Source organism: Electrophorus electricus, chromosome 26 (genome assembly GCF_041902795.1).
Source record: "Electrophorus electricus isolate QZ-2024a chromosome 26, ASM4190279v1, whole genome shotgun sequence".
Lineage (NCBI taxonomy): Eukaryota > Metazoa > Chordata > Actinopteri > Gymnotiformes > Gymnotidae > Electrophorus > Electrophorus electricus.
Window position 1 is genome coordinate 4,897,501 of NC_137522.1, and position 6,059 is coordinate 4,903,559.

A 6,059-nucleotide genomic window follows, 5' to 3' on the forward strand; every position below is an offset into this window, starting at 1 on the left:
ACTCATCTCACGCAACTCACTAGCAGACTCCAATCACTCAGCATGCTGGGATTTCCTTAGTAATTCTCATACACAGCCTTAATATCATGGAGTCAAAAGTTTGTTACTCTGGTGTAATTCTAATTTGCTATTTTATTAGCTTTTATGTTTGTTTTTTATTGAGGTTTTTTTTTTCCCCATCTTGACCTATGACATTTTAAGTGTCACCTCTTTTGTTTCATATATTGGGTTATTCTGAGTATCAGATGTTGAGCAGGGTGCAGAATTTGTATGATGTGCACGATCTGATTCACGGTTGTGCTGTTCCTCCAACCTGCTATACAGGAACATGTCACTGCTCTCCGCAGGGGTTGGAGCTCTGTCAGGTCATGTAGCCGACTAGCACTCCACCAGCAGCTTGATTTATAAAGCAGACCGGTGCTTGGATCTGGTGCCTCAGCTCCACCAGCCCTGGAAATCTCCTCACTTGCCCCCTTGTGGACTGAGATAGTTTAATAGTTGTCAAGGCATTCTCAAATCTGCAGGCTGGTTTTCATGTATATACAGTATATGACAGTATGAAGATCAGTATTGTGGGATGCATGTTCTTGTGTTCATTAGGTTTAAAATGCTAGGTTTTTGGATAAGCCACTCCCAGAAGAATTGGGCATTGTCATGGAGGTTTAGAACCTGACTGAGCTGGGTTAGGGTGTTTTTGATGTCTCCCATTGCAATTATGGGGTGCTTTTAAAAGCACATGTAGTTAAGTCTCTGCTATATGTAGGCAAACGTAGCACACAACTGAATAAGTATGCATCATACATTTTTCTTTGTCTTACATGTTGTAAAGCATGTACATTTGTACATACATGTGCTTCTGTTTTATTTGCTATAAGTATTTCTTAAATAAGAAATAGTGGTACTTGAAATATTAATAAGCTTGTCATTTTGTTGTTTTGAGCTGGTTTTTATTAAATACTCTGCACTTCATAAGTATATGTTTAATGAGATTTCTAAAATGATGATGATAATTATATTCACTGCAGATGTTTTTTGAACATGAAACTATTTTCTGTATGATTTTTATAAAGCATTCTATCATGTTGGCATTATTGATCCAAAGGTTTTTTTTTTGTGTCCTGACTTTCTGCAAAACCTTTCTTATGCTGAGCTTCTAGTTTATTGAATTACCCAACTTGAATTACATTGTCTATACACACTGTCCCGAACTTTACTCCACTGTAAATATTATCAATTCAGATTTTAATCTTCATTCATCTAGCATGCGGGAAATTGCCCACGTGTCTACACGGTGTAATGCAAAACATATTTTCTGATACAGCGTAAACAAAACGGTGCCTCTATGGTTGTCCTGGCATGCGGTCACTCTGGAGGAGAGACCTCACAGCAACAGCCTCCCCACAGTGCATCCCAGCGACGTCTCCATCTTGCAGCCCTAAGGAATGGTTTTAACAGCATACTCGCCTTTTTGCGGGGGTTCGTGAATATCTCTTGCCGTTGCTCCATTAGGTGTTGGAACTAAATTGCCATGTACAAATGCTGTATGAATATCACCCATATTAATCTATACTGCTTCAGTTTCCAAAGCATGTCGCAATTCATGGGAGAGGTGAAGTCGCTCTCTGACTCGCGCTGCACTTGTGGCTAAAGCTACGTTTGTGTTAAGTCAGTCTAGAATCGCAGCTGTGTGAAATGATGTCTGAGGGCATAATTTAGTAACATGCCCAGTTTGGAGCTACGATGGTAGGCTGTAGGAATATACATATTATGTAATGTTTTTATTATAAATGGACATGAAAACTGCACTTGGGTCTCTAAAGATGTTTTCACAGAGACCACATGAACAGGTAACGGCACTCAAACAATCTTCAAACATTTACAGATATGTTTTCTATATAAAGAGTAACCGCATAAGTTGTGTGTGTGTGTTATTTTCATGGTCAATGGCCTAACTATACGAATAATAGATTTACAGTCGACTACTACTGTGATTGCTCGCATTCTCTCATCGCTATTGTCGTGTCATAGTTTCCTCGAAGAAGTCGGCTAGCGTGCCGCAGTACGCTTGCTGTGGCCAGGCCCGGTTCTGCCTCCGTCTGCCGTGTAACTGGTCCTGGAAAGGCAATGCAAGGGAAGTCTGTGGTCAGTTCCCCGCTGAGCGGCGGAGAGCCACCGCTGGAGCTCTTTTCCGTCCATAAAACATAAATGTGCACAAGAGCAAGGAGTCCAAGCTCCATTGATGTCATTCGCCCGAAGTTGCCAGAGGAGTTATGCTACGTTAGTCTGCACGCCAGCCAGTCCTCTCCAATGTCCATGTTAGTTGAAATGCTGCCACAGGTCCCACAGGGGACCTAGGCTTGTTATGGTCTAGTCAGTGTGTATAGATGCTCGTTTGAAACTGTATTAAACCTATGTTGTGTCTGAAGAAAATAAATCAATTTTCATCAGTAAGGTTTAAATGTGTTGACAATAAATGCAAGTGGAGCCAGGCTCCGTTTTTGGCCACTCCTGACTTCCAAAACCTGACAAAAATCTAGACAGTGACTGAACAACTATAAAACATTTTTATGTCCTGTCTTTCTTCAACCCCTCAGCCTAATGAGGTCTTACTGCAGTGTACCGAAGTGCTCTGTATACTCCCCCGTACAGAACTGTCTGAACTATTCTCAGAAATGACGATTTGGAATAGCAGAACACTCATTAGTTCACTGTAAAAGAATGACTGGCATTTTAATATTATGGAACTGTCAGCCACAAGGAAGCTAATTGGTCCTCTTTGTATTTTCTAAATGGTGATGAATGAACGTAGCATGAATAGGTGCTGTACCTGCCGAATTCTTTCACACCGCAACTCTCCATTTCTTCAACTAAGGGGAAGAAATTATGAACTTGTGTCACACTGAACCATCTACCAAGCTCTCTCCTTTTTTCTTTCTTTTCCTTGTTCTCTGTCCTGATCCATGCCGACTGTTTATTTCTGTAGTCCTGCTTCCCAGAATGGGTTGGCCTCCGTGTTGTGCCTCTCCAGGCACTTTTAAGAGCGGGGTCCCTTGGGACTCGTCCTCTACACCCCTGCACATGACCAGCAGGACACGGCGTCTGGAAAATCTGCCGCACTTCTGACTGAATCTGGTATCCAGCTGTGAGCTGTAACCTGCCAGCACAGGTTAGCCCAGACCAAGAAAGGCTAGTACATATCTTTGTGTTTCTCCTTCTCAAAACCCAATGATCTGATTCGATTCGTCTGGTCATTAAAGGTCATCAGGTGTTTTAGATATGGGAAAAAAAAATGCAGGGAATGAATGGAGCTGCTGCTATGTTGTGCAGTTTAGGCCTTTTTATCGTCAACACCCACAACCAATAGTTCAGCTTGCCATGGTCCATTGGCTATGTTTATTTCATCTAAGCAACACTGGATGCACAAGCTAAACTTTAAAATGCATTACGTAAGCTATCCAGTGACTGGTTTAATCATAGCTGGCTTTATCCTTTCAGCTTTATTTTTCATGGTCTGCATTGAACAGTAGTTCTTAGAAGAGGAAGTTTTAACACCTACTAATCTTAACACGTATGATTGCCTGAAAAGCCACTGAGGGACATTTAAAAATGGCCTGAGAGGATCTAACTGTGTCATCTGTTTGTATTATTGGTTCCAAAAATGTACTCCATGTAGATGCAGTGTAATGAAATAGGATTCAGAATGGGGGTGTGGAATGCCTCTGGCTTGATGTATGCCTGGGTCTGTTATTGACTGTTCTGAACAGATTTCGGCCACCTGCAAAAACAGTGCACTGTTCTATGGGCACTGAGAGAATCCTATCAACATGGCTAATCCTTTAGATAAACTCAGAACGTTTCCCGGGTTTTCTCTTACACTCTTATGCAATTCTTGCTCAAGCCTGGCGCTGAGGCCTGGACTGCACTCCTCATCCCTCGATCATCCTTTGAAAAATGTAAGTGATAATATCGAAAGCAGCATGGTTATCATAATAGCTAAGTCAAACATACAATGTGGATGTGTAAAAGTCATAAGCAGAGTTGTCTGAAATTAATGACCCTCTGGTTTGAACCCAAATTCCCAGTTTCTCAAAGCAAATGCTGTCATTTGCTGGTGTCATGCCACATGTCCCAGTAAATGCAGTTCCCATAGATAGGGCTATGACACTTGGCCACACATAGCCGTAATAACACCTTATTTATAATATACCCACAAGCCCAGCCAAGATTCACAAACCACCCTGTTCCTTTGCTCTTGAAGGGTCATAAAAAGTGATTCCAGTCCAAAGGGCCGCCTTTTCATCAATCACCGCATCCAGCAAGTACAACAAACAGAAGGCTCCTGACCAAGGCCTGCACGCCTTCTCCCTAGTCTGCCTCACTTGGACCGGGCTGCTGATTGACCCAGTGGGAAGCTTGCTCATCGTAGGTTCCTCACTGCAGCTGCAGCAGACTGTGACTCCACGGAAGAGAGCGAGGCAGGTATGTGGGCCAGCAGCCTGACAGATAGGAGGCACCATTCCTCAGCTCTCTTCAACGGCCCTCAGGGTTGCCAGGGTGGCATAATGCAGACCCATCACCATCTATGGGCTTATCTTCATACAAGGACAACAATTTTTTTTAAGGAAGACCAATTCTTCCTGAAAATGGCTGAACACAAAGACAGCCTTCCAAGATAGTCATTAATTCAGCATTGCTGACTGCTGACTGTTGATAACCCAAATAAAATAACCTTCTTAGCCCCGCTTTGAACCGGCCACAACAGAACTGCTAGAAGTGCCTGTGTTTTTTTCCTTACCTGAATACTATTACAAGAGTGAGCTGATCCAGAACTCACTCTGGCAAAATATGATTAGATGGACAGGAGTCAGAAGACCCTGTTACTCTTCAACTTCACCATTTCTGATCAAAATAGACCTTCATGTCTTCTGTGTTACTCAAAGCAATTGCTGTGCAAATTTGCTCACGTTCTTGCCCAGAAGGGAACATGATGTTGGTGTCTCGCTTTTCTAATTAGAGAATGAGTTTCATGAATGGACAGATGCCTAAGAAAGGCTCTGGTTGCATATGCTGTTTCATGTTGGGCAGCAAACAAAACAACTCACAACGAATAACTCCCACAAGCTGACAAGTTTATTACACTACTGTTGAAGTGAAAGAAAAAACTTTTAAATCTCAGAACTGTTAATTGTGTTTCCAAAAAAAAAGCATGAAGCTGTGAAGAATCAAAGGATACTCAAAATAGCAAGAGATAAGAGAAGGACAGATAGATAAATGGTGGGTGGAATGTTTTTAAAACATGGGAAATCAATACACTAGCACAACCTGGTCCTTTTATGGGTAACAGTTAACAGTGTGTTAAATGTGTGACTAAATGCTTCTGTGCATCTGACTAAAACCCGTCAGGTTAAAGAATGCATGATGGTGCAGGAATACACCCAGATGTTTTTGTTTAAAAAAAAAAAAAAAAGAAAAGAAAAAAAAGTAACAATCACAGCACGCTGACATACAAAATCAAGATCCACTGTAAGTTAATTTGACACTTAAAATGACTTTCTATATGATCCATACCTTTGGTTAATTTAAGATCATACACTATCTGATCTGAACTGTATGTACATTCTGGAATAATTTCATGTGGTTTTATTTTTCTTGGATAATGAGATGTGCCTGGATTTACAATGACTGTTGAAATTACACTAATAACTCATACTAACTGGTTCTTGGAAACATTAAGGTTAATCTTAATCTCCTTTTAACATGACCAGTGAAGAAAATAAATGGAATGTATGTTTTTGCTTGTGGGAGTGGGAGTATGACAGAGACAGTAGCAAGGTAAATCAACTAAGCAAGTTCTTTTGATCATAATGGCCATAACTTACTGGGGCTTTAATTTACACACAAGACTGACACTTTAAACGAAATATGCTGTCCCATCTAAATGTAAGATATAAAACAATTTCAAATCATTAATTGTCCATTGGGAAGCTACTGAATTAATGAGTGAACCCTACCCTCAAAACCCATGCTTGTTTACTGAACAAATTTTAAGGAAAAATGAA

The 6,059-nt window shown here is 41.0% G+C and overlaps 1 protein-coding gene across 1 annotated transcript in view; it reads left to right on the forward strand.

Moving 5' to 3' along the window:
• LOC113585739 (arf-GAP with coiled-coil, ANK repeat and PH domain-containing protein 2-like) overlaps nt 1-1,088 on the forward strand; it is a 36,447-nt gene extending 35,359 nt beyond the window's left edge. The window contains exon 24 of the mRNA XM_027023426.3: nt 1-1,088. This exon is cut by the window's left edge and continues 678 nt beyond it. The gene's annotated coding sequence lies outside the window, so the exon portion shown is untranslated.
• The last annotated feature ends 4,971 nt before the right edge of the window (nt 1,089-6,059 follow it).